This window comes from Cavia porcellus, unplaced genomic scaffold (genome assembly GCF_034190915.1).
Source record: "Cavia porcellus strain 051 isolate PalLab524CR breed Dunkin Hartley unplaced genomic scaffold, mCavPor4.1 scaffold_21, whole genome shotgun sequence".
Lineage (NCBI taxonomy): Eukaryota > Metazoa > Chordata > Mammalia > Rodentia > Caviidae > Cavia > Cavia porcellus.
The window spans coordinates 18,473,030-18,488,744 of NW_026947504.1; the positions used below are offsets into that span (position 1 = coordinate 18,473,030).

General features: G+C 36.5%; 1 non-coding gene across 1 annotated transcript; it reads left to right on the forward strand.

Annotated features, from left to right (window-relative positions):
- The first annotated feature begins 6,180 nt into the window (after nucleotides 1-6,180).
- Nucleotides 6,181-6,373, forward strand: LOC111753761 (U2 spliceosomal RNA). Its single transcript, XR_002788549.1, has one exon. It is a non-coding gene; the product is annotated as a U2 spliceosomal RNA (small nuclear RNA).
- The last annotated feature ends 9,342 nt before the right edge of the window (nucleotides 6,374-15,715 follow it).

A 15,715-nucleotide genomic window follows, 5' to 3' on the forward strand; every position in this document is an offset into this window, starting at 1 on the left:
GTACAGATTAATTATTGTCCTCTTTATTTTTCAGAAACTGAAACAGACTTTTAGATAAGTTCGTATGGATCATGTTGCTCATAGGTAGAGGTACCAGTATTGAAACACAGTTACTCCTGACTCTTGAGATCTGGTGTAGTGATCAAAATGATGTCTCAACTACATCTTTTAAACCAAAAATAAAATAATAAAATGTCATTGTGATTCAAGTGATCCTTATAGTAAGACTTAGAAGAACCCTATAGAAGATTTAAATGTCATTTAAATTCAAATAGATCTTTGTCACAATTAATTTCTACTTGTTGTTGAGACAAAATACCTGATGCCCAAAGTTAGGGAAAGAAAGGTTTATTTCTTACAGTTCTTGGAGTTTCAGTTCACACTCTGCTGGCTACAAGGCAGGGCTGCTGCTCATGGCCACGGCAAACAGCGAGGAATGAACTTGGGAAAGAGACACACCTATTCACACCAGTAACATTGTATTCCGGCTCCACTCCTGGGCGTGTAAAACCTTCACACCACCAATCCAAGCCCTAGATAATAAACCAATCACAGACACTAGACTTGGTGGTGTCCATAACTGCATGAGGTTTGGGGGCCACTAACACAAACCATGGCAATCTTAGACAAAATTTTGTCACTCTTCTTTTCATAGTCAAGAAGTCCACTTTTCAGAGACCAGAAGGACCTAACTCAGGGATGTCATTTGTTTTTGTTAGAATTATAACTACAATTGCTCTAATGGCAAAATCACCACTTGGTCCCTTCCATAAATTTTCTTCCCACTGGTTTCTCACAACATTAAAAAGATCAGTGCTAAGAATTCTTTTGAGCAAAGGAACTGTGTATTCAGAAATCTTCCTCTAACATGTAAGTATATTGCTCAGAGGCAATTGCATGGTAGCCACTGTTTTTCCAAGCTTGTGTTTTCATCCAATGACTTTCTTTCTTCCCTCTCTATTGGCCAGGAGGAAGAAGTAGATCAGCTTTAATGTCATCATTCACAGATTTTATATCTGGTAAAAAATACATCTGTAGTTGTGCTCTCGGTGTTATGTGCGCTGCAAAATTAACATCTAATTCATCAGCACTGCCCTGTTTGTTGTTTATGTTAGAGAGGATTTTGTTTACTGTCTTTAGCAATAATACAGGTGAAGTTTAATCCTGCTCAGTCTCTTCCTAACAGCATATGGAGCTGAAGCATTCACATTCAGAGAAAACTTAAGAGAGTCTGCAAAGAATCCTTCCCTTCCTGTCACTTGAAGGCAAGCACAGAAATTTGGGGAGCTTATGACATAGTGATAATTTCTCTGGCACCCTCTTGCTTTCCAATCCTTGCTTCACCTCTGAAGTTGTCATTTTTCTATTGTTCTTAAGATCAGGAATTTATGCTTAATAAAACCTGATACTGTCAGAAGATTGTCTTGCTGTGGACTTGGAACTCCTTAGTAAGGAGCTTTGCATAGGTAAGGGCACTTTCTGATTATTGAAGTGTCTTTACACACAACTCTGGTATGCACAGAGGAAATTTTCATCACAGTTCAGACCCCAGGAGGCAAATTAAACTTTTACTAAATTTGCTTCAAGGAATTTGCAACTTAGCATCCCATACTCATTTTTCCTAAACCAGTGAAGTAAAATAATTTACTTGGTAAACAAAAGACCAGCTTTAAACAGTGTGCTCCTTTGGAATTACTGGCACTAACAATACTGCACAAGCATTGCATACTGCCTCATTTAGCCTTTTGGAGATTGCCGCAGATTAAGAGTCCTTTGTAATCAAAATGCAATTGAATCATTAACCTCACTGTACTCCACAGATGCCTGTGACTCATTTCTATTAGGAAATTGTTAAATAGTCTAAATTACTGTAATTTGGTACTCATCTTTCATTTTTCAGGGAGAGCAGGGCTATGTGCATGAGACCTTCGGCTTCCTTTGGCGGCCCTGAGGCACAGACACTGAGCTTTGTGTCTGTGTCTGTACTGACAGCTGTCTCCCAAGAGCTGTGAAATTACGTTCAGCTCTTCTTAATTTAAAGGGAAAAAAGTGTGGTTGATTTCAACTCTTTTGTACTGAGCTTTTCAGAGTGTACTCGGTTCCTCAGTATGTTGGAGTGGACTAGGAAAAGAGGGTCGTAGGAGAATGATTGTGTGAGATACACATTTATGCTGAGTAAAAATAGTAATTCAAAACCGTGTCTTATTGTTTTTAAATTTTAGCTACAAATCTACAATTTCATCTTTATCCTATTGTAGATGTACTTAGGGCAATGCCAAGACCCTACCTGACACCAAGGAGAACAAATAGAGACCAGATAAGAAAATAAATTATATATATATATATATATATATATATATATATATATATACTATACGCAAAATATATTTTTTAATAAATATATAAGTAGAGCATAGATATTTTTTCCTATAACAAAATCTCAATCACACTATAACATTGACTATCTACACATTTTTCATTCTTTTGTTATTTCTCTTTGTTTTCCTTCGCTGGAAATATTTACTTTTCCTTATAAGATGAGTCATTGTTCAAAAAAGTATTTTATTATGAATTAGTTTTTATTTTGTATACATGGAAATAGGTTAAAAACACTACATATATGATTAAAATACTGCTGCAAAATCTAGATTCTTCAGAATTTTATTTCCATCATGAAGGAAACATGGACCAATTTGATTTGATAATTCTCAGTCTGAGATGCTTATAATTGTAGCTTTGGGGTCACTATCCCTGATTTTAGAAACTTTTAACACTGCTCTAGTGTATTGTCACAATATTTTCCCCTTTCCTTCTTTATCAAGCTGACCTTTTATTTTAATGGTTTTTCCAGAAGTAACTTACTGTGGCAAAGGCAAGCTCCCATTAGATATGATTTTAGGTGACAACTTCTTGGTAGAGTTATAATTTATGCTGTTATTTAAGAGTAACAGGATATTTTCTACATTATTCCATTCTCATTTGGCAAAAGCAAGATGTCTCATTACCAAGATTTTAGGGGAATATTAAATGAAGGAGACAGAAGGAAGTTTAAGGAGGTAGAGATTGTTTTTGCCAAAATAGTAAAACAGAAATTTCAGAACCCGAAAAGTAACTAAAGAAATTATAGAAGTGAAAAAAAAAAAAAACTACAGATTCAAGGAAATGGCAAAGCAAAGCCCTCCCACGGAGAGGGCAGCCTGGCTGGAACAGGGTAATTGTTCAGCAGCAGCCTGGGGCATGGGCTTCAGAGGGTGGACAGGGAAAGGTGGGATTTACAGCAGTTCTGGGCTATGCAATCAAACTATAGGTTCTTCCTAGACGTACCCAGTAAGAAACTCAGAGCAGGGCTCAGCGACCCGCTGAAACAACTCCTTCTAGTGATTCACCGTAAAGTTGGAAGTAAAAAAAGATTTTTAAGCTGCTTTTCTTTGCATTACTTAGGGACAGCTGCGGCCCAGGAGCTTAACAAGAGCAATTTGCCTCTACCTCAGGAGACCAGTGGATCAGGAGTGTTACTATAGGAGTGCAAAACACCCTAATTGTTGAGGCTGTGCTAACAGGTACAGACTGACTAACTCGTTCTTCAGCATTTATTTTTCCACTGAAGCCCATTATTAGAGATGAGAGTGCATAATGCTCCACTGTCTTTTTTCATCTAAAGGTTTAAATAACCTCAGATTAGAGAAGCTGCTTGGACTTGCAGCCAAAACTTCACCCAGGATCCTGTGGAGGCTGAGGTGGTCGGCCTGGGGCTGTGCATTCTCCACTGACTATAGAACAGTGGGAACTCCAGGAAAATGTGGATTTGCACTCCATGAGTGAGACTTCTGAGCAAAGGGAGATCCAGGACTGTAAGGCCTGAAGGCTGCGAGGTTTCCAGGGCTGTTTAAGAAAAAAATAAGAAACACAAATGAAATTACAAACACAAAATCTAATGTGAAGGTGAATTTTTTAGGATGAAAAAGAAATTGACACAAATCACATATTTTTGAAATTTAACCAATATAAACATTACTAAATCTAGTAAATTATTAAACCCCTATCAAAATCATTAAACTTACATAAAGCCTTTTCCTTCTTTTTGAGATTCATTTATTGTTCAATTCTTCATCTCTAAGCAATCATATTGTTGACTATACTCATAATTTAACACAAAAAAGACTTTAGTCTTTCATGTCATATGATTTTTCAGGATTTGTGTTTATTGTTTATGACTAGATACTTAAAATGCAACTTTCCGTATGACTTTTTAATAATGCTATAGTTTTGTGCTTTATAAGCAATTGACATTGAATACATTTTATATTTGCATAATTGTATCAAATGAGAAATATATGTTTCACTGTTAATACTATACTGTGAATTTTTGTGCTATTCCTAAATACAGAGAAATTCCATTTTGACTAAACATCAATAAGAAACAAATACTCTGTGTACAGTTTTAGATAGTTCATGATTGGAACGATGTTTTGTGTTACTTTCTGACTGAGCAGTTCACCCTCTTGTGCAATCTGAGTACTACATACCATAGAATATTTTAATGTTGTAGTATGACCTCCTACATGTCATGATAGAGGATGTGTTGGGTTTCACTCAAGATAGGAGTATTTCTAGGAGCTATTCCTACATAAAACACACAGCTAGTAATAATTACATTCTGTGACTCATATGTATTGGTATGCAATGGAGACAGCAGTCTAAATTAATGATGCATGAGTATCCTGTGCATATTTATAAAAATATATGATTACTAGTTGCGGTTTGTGACTCTCAAACTTTATTGTTATATTACTAGGGGTCTCTATAGAAGTAGAGAAGTGAGAGAGGTGAGGGGAAGGGTGACAATGAAAAAGTGAAGGGGAGAGAGAGAGAGAGAGAGTCAGCGGAAGAGAGAACTTGATTTTAAGGACTTACGAGGGCTAGCAAGTTCAACATCTGTAGGGTAGCCTTACCTGTTAGTCAGACAAAGATTAAATATTCTCCATATACAACTAGTGAGTAAGACAAATTAATCTTACTAGTAATAGAACAAATACTGACTTAAAGCATTACTAAGAAGCCAGTTTTCATTTTTCTTTTTTTTTTTGTCTTTTTCCTTTTTATCGGTACCAGGGATGGAACTCACGACTGCCTGCTTGCAAGGCAGGCGCTTATGCCGCTGAGCTAAATCCCCAGCCCCCAGTTTTCATTTTTCAAATTAACAATATCTGCTGTAAAGTAGGATCAAAAAAGGCAGGTGAGTTATAAGTAAGACTGTTCCTCAAATGTAAAGTTAGTAGAATTATCAATTGTAAGCATTTTTGGAAAGTAATTTGGGAATCTGAACACAATGTATGTTAAAAAGGCTTTACTATATGGCCCTATGACTTTACTATATGGCCCTATTAATCTGAAATTCTTACGCCTACAATCTATGTATATGTGCATAGCTAGTAAAATATATGACTTTAAAGGGCAGTGGTCTAAATATGCTAATATTTAAGTAAATATATTAGATTTAGTGAATGTGTCAGATTGATCATTACTATTAAAATTTGACTTACCATGAACTTTTCAATGCAGCATGTGGTGGATTAACTAATGGTCAACTAGTAACATCCAGCTGAACTGAATCAGTGTGGTACTGGGTATGGATGGCCCAAATGAGGATTGCTGCCAAAAATGTAAAAAGGAAAAATGGAGAGAAAATGGTGTGCTGTCGATTCTTCTGGAGAAGCTTGACCTGCTGGTTTTCCTCATAATGAACTCAGCGTTCTCATCATCTGAGGAGCTCAGGACCTTGCTGTCACAGAGGATGACCGCAGTTCTTTGGGGGGAGCTCTGATCCTTACCCTGAGCATTGTTTCCCAGCTCCTGTGCAGATCCTTCAGCTTGTTGGAGCAGACTTGATAGCTTCTACCATGGACCTCTGGGCTTTCCCAGTGTAAACCTTTGGTAAAGACTTTCATGAGACATTGTTGTGGGCTCTAGGCATCCAGTTAGGCTCGTGCAAGACGTTGCTGTGGGATCCAGGCCCTCAGCTGGATTTTTGGGTCTCTAGTGTGTGGGCATATCTCCTGCATTCTTCTGCATTTGACATTGAGGTGAATATTATAAAATAATCCTATAAATTATATATTGTTTCCCTTGCAAACTCTGACTACAACATAGGAAAATATTTACATTCTAAATTTAAATTTCACCAATTCTTGGCCTTTTCGCTAAGATCAAGTGTAGTATCTGTTCTTATCAGTTTAACATCTGATACTTCCTCTATCTAAGGATAACGCATTAAGTGGCTTTTTGGAGCTGGAAGACGTCACAGAAGTTTGCTCGATCCATTCCACGCATCGACTTGGTATTGCAGTACCTCCAGGGATAAGGGGCACCAAGAAAAACAATTTAAATTTCAGAAGCAATAATAACTCATTGTATGTATAATATTATATCTGCTCTATAAAGACATGTATAAAGCTAAAAATGATTATATTAAAATCATAAATAAGTAAATTCTATAGTTGGTAATCAAAAAGACAGTTAAAGACTATGCACGCATTTTCTACTGTTAGATTTCCAAAAATTAACATATGAGATTATGATTTCATGAAAAAACAAAAAAGCAATGTTTGTAATTAAGTTACAAAAAACAATTTGACATTCTCTTCCTTATGTGTCAGTAATGAAGAAGATAACTGGCTTGAGTTTTATTATTCAGTTCAAAAATGTCTTTCGGTCAGGTTTTGAAATCATACTTGATGATTTTTTTGTGTTATTAATATATTTCCAATAAATGGTTACAAATCAAGATCTAGTTGATTCCAGAGGGAACCCGTAAGTTTTTCTCCCAACAATGTGAAATAATAAATTCAGATTTTTGCAGGTTGATGGCCAATACAAGTACTCAGAAAAAGTTCATCATTCAGCTGTAATTTATACAAGTTTCTTTGCTCCTTGTCAGTTGAAGTCAGATATTGTAAGTTTTCACAGTGCAGGCCACAGAATCCAGGACCTTGCATGTGTTAGGCAAGTGCTCTAACACTGGGCTGTCCCTTGAGCCACAGTCAGATACTTTTCTAAAAACCTTTACATTCAGAAGTTTTATGAGTGTCACTACATGGAGCAGTATATTTGAAATACAAAGTCTTAACATATTGAATGACCCTGTGGACTTATATAATATTGCAAACAAACAAAAACCAAAAAATCTATCTTCTTTTTCCCTTACTGAGTTGATTTTTTTTTTTTTTTTTTTTTTTTTTTTTTTTAGTACTAAAGACTGAACTGAGGGCCTTTTCACTGAACTGTATCCCTAGCCTTTTTTAAGAAAATCTGTTTGAGACAGGGTCTTGATAAATGTTAAAACTGCAGGCTTCCTGCCTCAGCCTCCCAGAATGCTGGGGTTAGAAGAGGCTGAAGTTGGAAAAGGGTTAAGAAGTGACAGGAGGATGGGCAGATGAAGGAGAAATAAAAATTATTGAGATGCAATATGTATATCTACCAAATTCCAAGGTGAATGTAATTATTATGTTTCCGAATATATACTAAGTTAACTAAAAAATATGAAAGAATACTTTTTGTGTCTGGTATCCAGTAACAATTATTGGTAAAGTGCATATACACAGATACACGTACAGATTAGTGAAGAAAACATTTTTTATTAACTGTGGTTCTGCTTATCTGGCATTTTAAAACTCATTTGTATTCATTAAAATTCACTCATTCAATCTTTTTTTACTTTTTAAGTAATAAACATTTATCTACTTCTTTAAATGAGCTCCTTTAAAAACCATTGCTGACAGATTTCATCCATCACATTCTTTGCCTTCTCTATCAGTTTTCTCCTAAAAGGCATTTGTGGTTTCGATTACATTTGGCTTCTCTAGAAAATGAAGGGACATTTACAAGTTTTTGAAGGAATTTGCCTGTGAACTTTATGAACTTCATCTGTGATCGGCATGTACTGTACAGAGTAAACCTTCATAAAAACTCTGGTTTCTTCTAAACATCATAGAAGAGTGATTATCATCCCATTTCTTCACTTGGCCACCTTCTCCACTTGTTTCCCAAAAGGGTTAGGGCCACACTACTGTTAGTGCCCCTCCCCATTTCAGTGGGTGGATTGTAGGGCATTTCCCTCTCTTACTGATTTTAGAGGTGATCTTGTAAATTGTTTTGGTGAGATGCTTTAAAAGACATCAGTGTAACAGTCAGTGTTTACTAGAGAAACAGATATAATATAAGATACATATAGATGCGAATTTATAAGATTGGCTTACAATGGCCTCCCGCAGAATCAGAGGTTCTGACTGTGCCCTGAGGATCGGGAGGGTCCAGTGGAAGGTCTGGGTATCACTGTAGTGACCCATGCGAGTCCGGATCAGGAGGCCGATGGGTCTCTGCTGGAAGCCAGGAGATGACATCCAAGGTGCAGGTGAAGACTGGAACTCCTCTCAAGAAACAGAACCAGATCTGTTTCCCTTCATTTTCCATTTCCACCATCCAGGTGACAAGCTACCCGCGGGTGGTTCAACCCTCTAGAGGGTGGAATTGCTGAGCCAATTTAGTGGAGCTTCTCTTGTTCAAGTTAACATAGTCAATCAACCATCATGACATTGTACTTGCCTTGCTGTGCATTTGTCATCGGGAAGAGATAACCATTCTCCAGTCAGTCTGGCTGTCTTGGGAACAGTGAGAGAAGCAGGAAAACAGAGTTCCTGCCCCGCCGGTATACACAGTTTGAAGCAAAAGCATCCCAGGTGATTCGGGGCTTTGTAGGAATAAATATTTTAATGTTATGAAATCAAGATAGTTTTTTATACGTTATCATGACACTGACTAAAATACTCATGAACACAATCACTAAAGTACAATTTCTGACAAGCTAGATTGTAGGAATTTCTACTGTCTCTGTGTATGTATTAATTCTCATAAATGATACTTCCATAAGTTAGAAAATTGTACGTTTTAGAAGGCAAGAGCCCCGAGTTTTGGTCTTTTCTTGGCTAACAAGGAAAATAATCTTTGACAAGTCCTGTAATTTTTCTCTGCTGCAGTTGCTTCATTTATAAAAATGAAAAACATATTGTGACAAATTTAAGAACAGGGTTTATACTTGATGTAACAGGCCTATATTTTATGGCTGAAATGTATAGTTGTATGAACTAAAACAATGTCAGTTATTTAATGATATAAAACTCCAGTGTCATCACTCTGTGCAGTTGTGAGACAGAGTTAGAATGTTTTAGAACTGCAGGAGTCCTAAGGCAGAAACTGGGAAGTTTGAGAGGAAAACATGATACGGCCAACAACAGACGCAGTTGAAATATTTGGGAAATCGAGCTATACAGAAGCACTTGGATTTCTTAAACAAGATCCAAGATCAGAATTGAAAGGATGAGACATAATTTTCTTAATTTTAAGTCTCACTTTTTTCTGCTTATACATTTCATTTTTCCTCTATTCTCTAGAAGTAGATGTGTGGTTTTTTTGCTAATAAATATGTTATAGCATCAGGGGGCTTTCATAAATCTTACCTGGTACCAATTTGTTTGCTTTTGCCATCTTTTTGGTTGGGATTCAGAGGAAATGGTCACGTAGTATGTAGTTAGGTAAAACAAACTTTGCTGTTTCTCAGACTCCTCTCACTTCTTTTTCCAAAGGTCCTGTTTGGGAGACTATTAATTAAAAGACGAGATTTGCCACCTTTCCTGAATAGAATAACAAAGAAGTAAGCTTACAGATTTTTTTCCATTTGTATTTATTCATCCTCCATTACATTTTATAGAGGATTTGAAAGAAGGAATTGCCACACAGCAAGCGAGACTTGGGAATACATGCTTTTAGCTGGTGGCATACTGCCCAGATTAAAAATGGGTAGGAAGGGAGGTTGGGAATTGGGAAGCAATTAACCATCGCTGCTACAATGATAAATCTCTGTGTTTTGCTTCTGAATTTATGGCACTATAAAATACTTGAATTTTACTGACCTAAATTTCTATTCATTCAACATGTTTCTTCTTTCAAATCCCCTAAAGTCCTATATACTTGTTCAGCATAGGTACATCTTGCCAAGTTATGTATCTTAATAGAATCAGTATAGTTATTTATATTTAAGATTTTTAAAATATTAGTCTTTAAAAATCTACAGCACATCACAGGCATTTAGTTATATGTTTTTGAGATCATTTGCATACAAGAGTAGACTACCTGTGCTCACATAACAAATAGACATTATGACTGCTGAAGTGTGTGGATAACGCAGGTACACCATGAGCCAATGAATCGCTGTTTTTCTAAATTGTGGAATAATATTGCAGTGGGAGCCACCACAGACAATTGTGGAGAACTATTCTTTTAACTCTAATTGTACACAGATTCTTGCAAGTGAATCCTAGAATGTGTCACCTATTACACATTCCCTGGATTAGTCTTGTAAAGTTAATGGCTTAGAACAGAAAAGCAGAATTATAAGCAATGACGTTATCATAGAAGTAAGCTGCAAGGAATTCCTCACACGAAGACAGAGGTCAGAAATGATTTCAGGACACCAGGAAACACAGCTTTAGGAAAAGTATCCACATTAGGGAAATGCTAAAAATCCCCGGAAGCCTGGATTTTGCAGTTGCTATGTACATGTGCAGGCAACATGAGTCCTGCGGAGAGAAATATGACTCCCACTCTAGTGCAGTGCAGTTGCCCTGAACAGTGATAATAAATACAATCTGACTCTTCCACATTAGTAAAAATCCTTTTACACACATCATTTCTTTATGACTTATTATCGTTATGATTATAGATCGTTATTTACAGAACTTCAATAACAGGACTGAGTCTCCCAGGCATTAAGTGCTTTTGACAGAAGCATGTAAACACCAGCTAGCATTTGGAGACATCTTGCAAAAAAAAAAGAAACAGAAAACAAAAGGAAAGAACAAAGCCTGCCTGTGCCCAGAAAGCCTGCCCACCCTATCCTGGGAACTCAGGTTTTCCTTCTGTCCCAGGTTGTGGGAGTTTTAGCCATTTCTGGTTTTCCCCACTGAATTTCTATGATTGGACCAATTGCTCTTGAGCGTTGTGGTGCTATACACTGTCTAACCCCTTCTTTCCAGTTCAATCTCAGCGAGCGCCATGCATTGGACCTTTTCCCTCTGTGATACTGTCTGAAAGACAGTAAGTGAAAGAGCCGAATACCGATCCGTTATGTTCTTTTTAACTTACACCTTGCTGAGCTAACAGCGTGACTGTTGCTACTATTTTAAACAAAAGTGTGATTTTAAGCAGATAAAGATGAAAGATTATGCACTTGTGTGTCATTTAAGTTGAATGTCATGCCATTGAATATCCAGTCTTGTAGTCATCATTTCCCTCAGAGTAGCATTTTAATGGTTTTAAAATCAAGTTTTAATCAGAGCCACAACTACGTGTATTTAACCATTCGTTTAGTTACTAGTTGCAACTATCAATTTCTTTGTTTCTATCATTCTGTAAAATTTTCCTTTTTAAAGTTGCATTTTCATCCATATTATGCCTGTGTATAGTTACCATAAATTCCCTATTATTGAATATTTAGATTGTTTCTCTTGTACCTATAAAATGTTACACTGGATTATCTGTAGAATGAATTCCAGGTATTGGAAAATTGCTGGTTCAGACGATAAATGCACTTACATTTTCATGGAAATGCATTTTATATTTTTATTTACTTATATAGAATATAGTGAGTATAAATCAGAGTGGTAAAACAAATTCTCCTTTTGATAGGCAAGCACTGCTCTCAGATTCATATAGCTTTACAAAAATATTCAACATGTGTACAAATGTGTACATAGTTAGGAAATTCTCATTTGAGAATATTTCTGTTTTATTTTGTACTGCATTTAAGACAATCCAAAGATCCTTGCCAAGAAGATACTGATGGGGAGATACTCAGGTTATAATGACACCATTCATGGTTGGGACAAACTTCTTTGTTGTTTTATGATTTGGTGTCTGCCATATGTCATAATTTCTGCAAATGCTTTTAAAGCCTGCATTTCCATTGCTTTTCACTATATCTATTTACTCTTGAAGGAAGGATGCCCTTGGATGTATAAGGTTCTTAGTAAGTTTTTAAAACATGATCCAATCTGGATTGGTTGCTCATTTGAACAAAAACTATAGTGTATAACAAAAAAATCTACTTTTTATAAGAGAATTAAAGCTCAACACTTCCTTATAGCCAGAAAGTGTTTCATAACTTCAACATAGTTGTCTTGTTTTGAAGTCCTGTATAATTTGTATTTTTTTTTCTGATTTTCGTTATTCTGTTTTGTTAGGATGCATGAAGAGTTTGACTTTGATTGCTACTCTGAGTTGCTTATTTTGATTTTCTGATCATCTTTTACCCACAAACTAGAATACAAAACCTTCCTCAAGCTTTGCATATATAGAGCAGCATAGAAGGAACGTAGTTATCTGAATGGTTTTGTATAGCACCAATGTTGCAACAACCTGGATTGTTTAAATTGGAGGAATGATATAACAAAGAAGTAATTTCTATGACTGAGAGACCAGTTTGTTATCCTATGTTTATCCTATGTGCTAACTAGTATGCTTGGGTCCCTTTGAACTCTGGGATTTCTTCTTTTTCTGCTGTGGCCTATATAAACTTCTTTCCTGGTCTATTTCCTCATTTTGGTGGAGTACAAAAGAGCCTATGGGAGACAATTTCACTGCATTTGTGCATACTGGAAAACATCCTGTTTTGACCTTTTACTGGATGAATAGTTTGATTAGGCATGGAGTTCTGATTGGAAAATAATTTTCCTTCAGAGCTTTGAAGTTACTGTTCCATTTGGCTTGTTATTCTACAAAAAGTTTGACTTACGAGGTTTTCCCTCTCGGAGGTCCTAGGATCTTCTGCTTTACAGTGTGGTTCTGAAATTTTTCAGTGTCCTATTTTAGTGTGGATCTATTTTTACCTGTTAAGTTTGATTCTCAGTGGGACTTCCTTTTTTACTAATATTTAAATTTTATTTTAAAGCAAACAAAATAAATCAGGATAAAGCCAATCAAAACAAAACAATGAAAGTGGTACAGAACTTCAAAACAAGATAATAGGAAATCAACAATGGCTACTAAATAATTGAGTTATCTTCAAAAGCTGCTCTCCCCATCAGACATAATAAAATCAGACAAAATAAAACAGAATAAAGCAAAACAATGAAAATGATACAGGACTTCAAAATAAGATAATAAGAATTTAACAATGGCTACCATAATGATTCTTGTTATCTTCAGGATAGCTGACCAGATCATCAGACACAGGCATGTAAAATTAATCACACGCTGTTATCTTTTCAGAAATTTCAGGTGTGTGATCTGTAATTTCTACTCTGTCTGTGTCTTCTGAACTTCAGTGTAGGCTGGAAGTCTGAGACTGTATTTTGCACCTTCATCTTGACATTTTCCTGTAATTCTCAAAGTCAGCACATTGCTGCATCCTGGGTGCTTCCTGCATTGGCTGCAGTCCCTTGGTGTAGTGGGTTGCATGAGACACGTGGCGGGTATGGGACCTCGGGGTGTGGCTTCTTTTCTGGCCTGGTGCTGGACTACTGGATCTCTCTATGTCACTGGCACATAACCTTAAGGCATGGCTCTTCCTATTAACTCTATTTGTTCACAGATTTGATTCAGCTGTGATGTTTCTTTGCTGATTTTCTGTCTAGTTGATCTGTGTCTCTGTGACAATGAGGCATTGAGGTTTTCCTTACAATTGTGTTATTGCTTATTTGATTTTCCATGTCTACCAATAACTGTCTTACATAATTGGGTGCTCCTGTACTAGGTACACATATATTTATAATTTTTATGGTATATGTGCTGTCTCCAGTTTTCTCATTGACTCCAATCAATCTTGTGTTATTCTTTGTTGCATCTTGTAATTGTTGGATTGATTTCTCATAGTCTCTTGCTATTTTTAAGGTATATATATTTTTAAAGACAGAGGCTTGTTATGCAGTTCAGATTGACCTTGAGTTCACTTTGTAACCCAGGCTGGTTTCAAAGTTTCAACAATCCTCTTGCCTCAGCCTCCTGAGTGTTGGGATTACAAGCATGTGCCAAGATATCTTTTTATGCATGATCACTAGCTGCAATTTTATCTTTAGGAGCTGAAATTCTATCCTTCATTCAGTCTGTTACATATTCTTTCAATGGAAGTTTAATTTCCTGGATCTCTGTTTGGATCTGTTTCATGGATTTCATTTCTCTCCTATTTGGGCATTTTTTGTTTCCATCTTTTTAAACTCATCTACTCTTTTATTCGTGTCTTCTCTAATATCTTTGATTTTAAGCATCATTTCCTTTTGTATCTGAGAGATCATTTTCTCTCCAGCCTTTTCCACATGTTTTTTTTTTTTTTTTTTTCACTTCTGCTGTTAAAATTCCAGTGTTTGTCTTCCAACTTCATTCATCTCATTGAGTTGCCTGCTGTGGGGAGGGGGGCTGGGGTCTGGGGCCACCACCCCATCTGTGTCTTTCCCTTCTCTACCTCCTCTTTTTAATCTTCTCACTGTCTTCCGGCCAGCCCTGCCGTCTATCATGTCTCCAGTGGGCACTTTCAATATGAACCTTTTAAATCTGGGGAATTTTCTTCAGTTATTTGGTGTGTTATTTTCTCAGTTTTTTATTTCCTGCATTACTGCTTTTTAGATGTTAGACTTCCTGGATTGCTTCTGAAATTTTCTTCATTTCCTTTTTATCTCTGTGTCTTTTTGCTCTGTGAAGCTTTCTCAAATTAAACCTCCAATCCATCTGTTGAAGTTTTTCAGTTCTGCCATGTTGTTTTTAATTCCCAAGAATATCTTTTGCTTTTTGAAATTTTTTTGTTGCTTCCTGACCTGATCATGGACGCCATGTCTTTTTCCACTTCTGAGATGTTATAAAAAACATTTATTTTACCAGTTTTCTTCACTCTGTAGATTCTCTAGCTTCAAAATGGCATGTTTTTCTTTATTTTTTGTTTTGAGTGCTAGTTCCTTTCAGATGAGAGACTTTCCTCAGATGTGTGGCCACTTCTTGTCATTTTAGGAGGTAAAAGTTTAAAAAGGGACCTGCATGCTCTGAGTACACGAAATAGGTCAGTGAGTGAATTTCACAGCAGAGTGGCCTAGGCAGACTATTAGCTGCCAAATTCCTAAAGTTGGTATCTGTGTGTATTTCCTCTAGGGCTGATTAGCCTCTAGGGCTAAGTATCTCAGAGAGGAGTCTCCTACTCCCCAGCATGAAGAGTAGTGATTTGACTGTCAGAGTTCTGTGCAGAAAAGTAGGGGGCAAGGACATTTAACAGCCACTGTACTCCACTGCCACTATTTTTGGTAAGTTGCTCAGGCTCACAGCTATGCTCAGCACCCTCATTCCAGAGAGCCTCCATTTTAAACTTTCCTGCAGACAGATCATTCTTATTCCTGTTGGCCTTAGGTGCATGCGTATGTGTATTCCATACAGTGAAACTCAGGAATGAGTTTAGATTTTAAATTATTTGCAAGCAACTTTTACTATATTCTCCGTAGCTGATTCTGTTATCCACTCAGTGTTCCCTTCATTTGCATTTCCAGAAATGTCACAAAAAGCCTTATGGTGCTGTCAAGGGTGAATAAAGTAGTTTCAAGCATTTATCCACTGTAAACTTAGGAGTGAGGCTGTATTTAATCTGCATCATGAGTGGACTTTCATGTATATGTTTCTTAATGTCAAA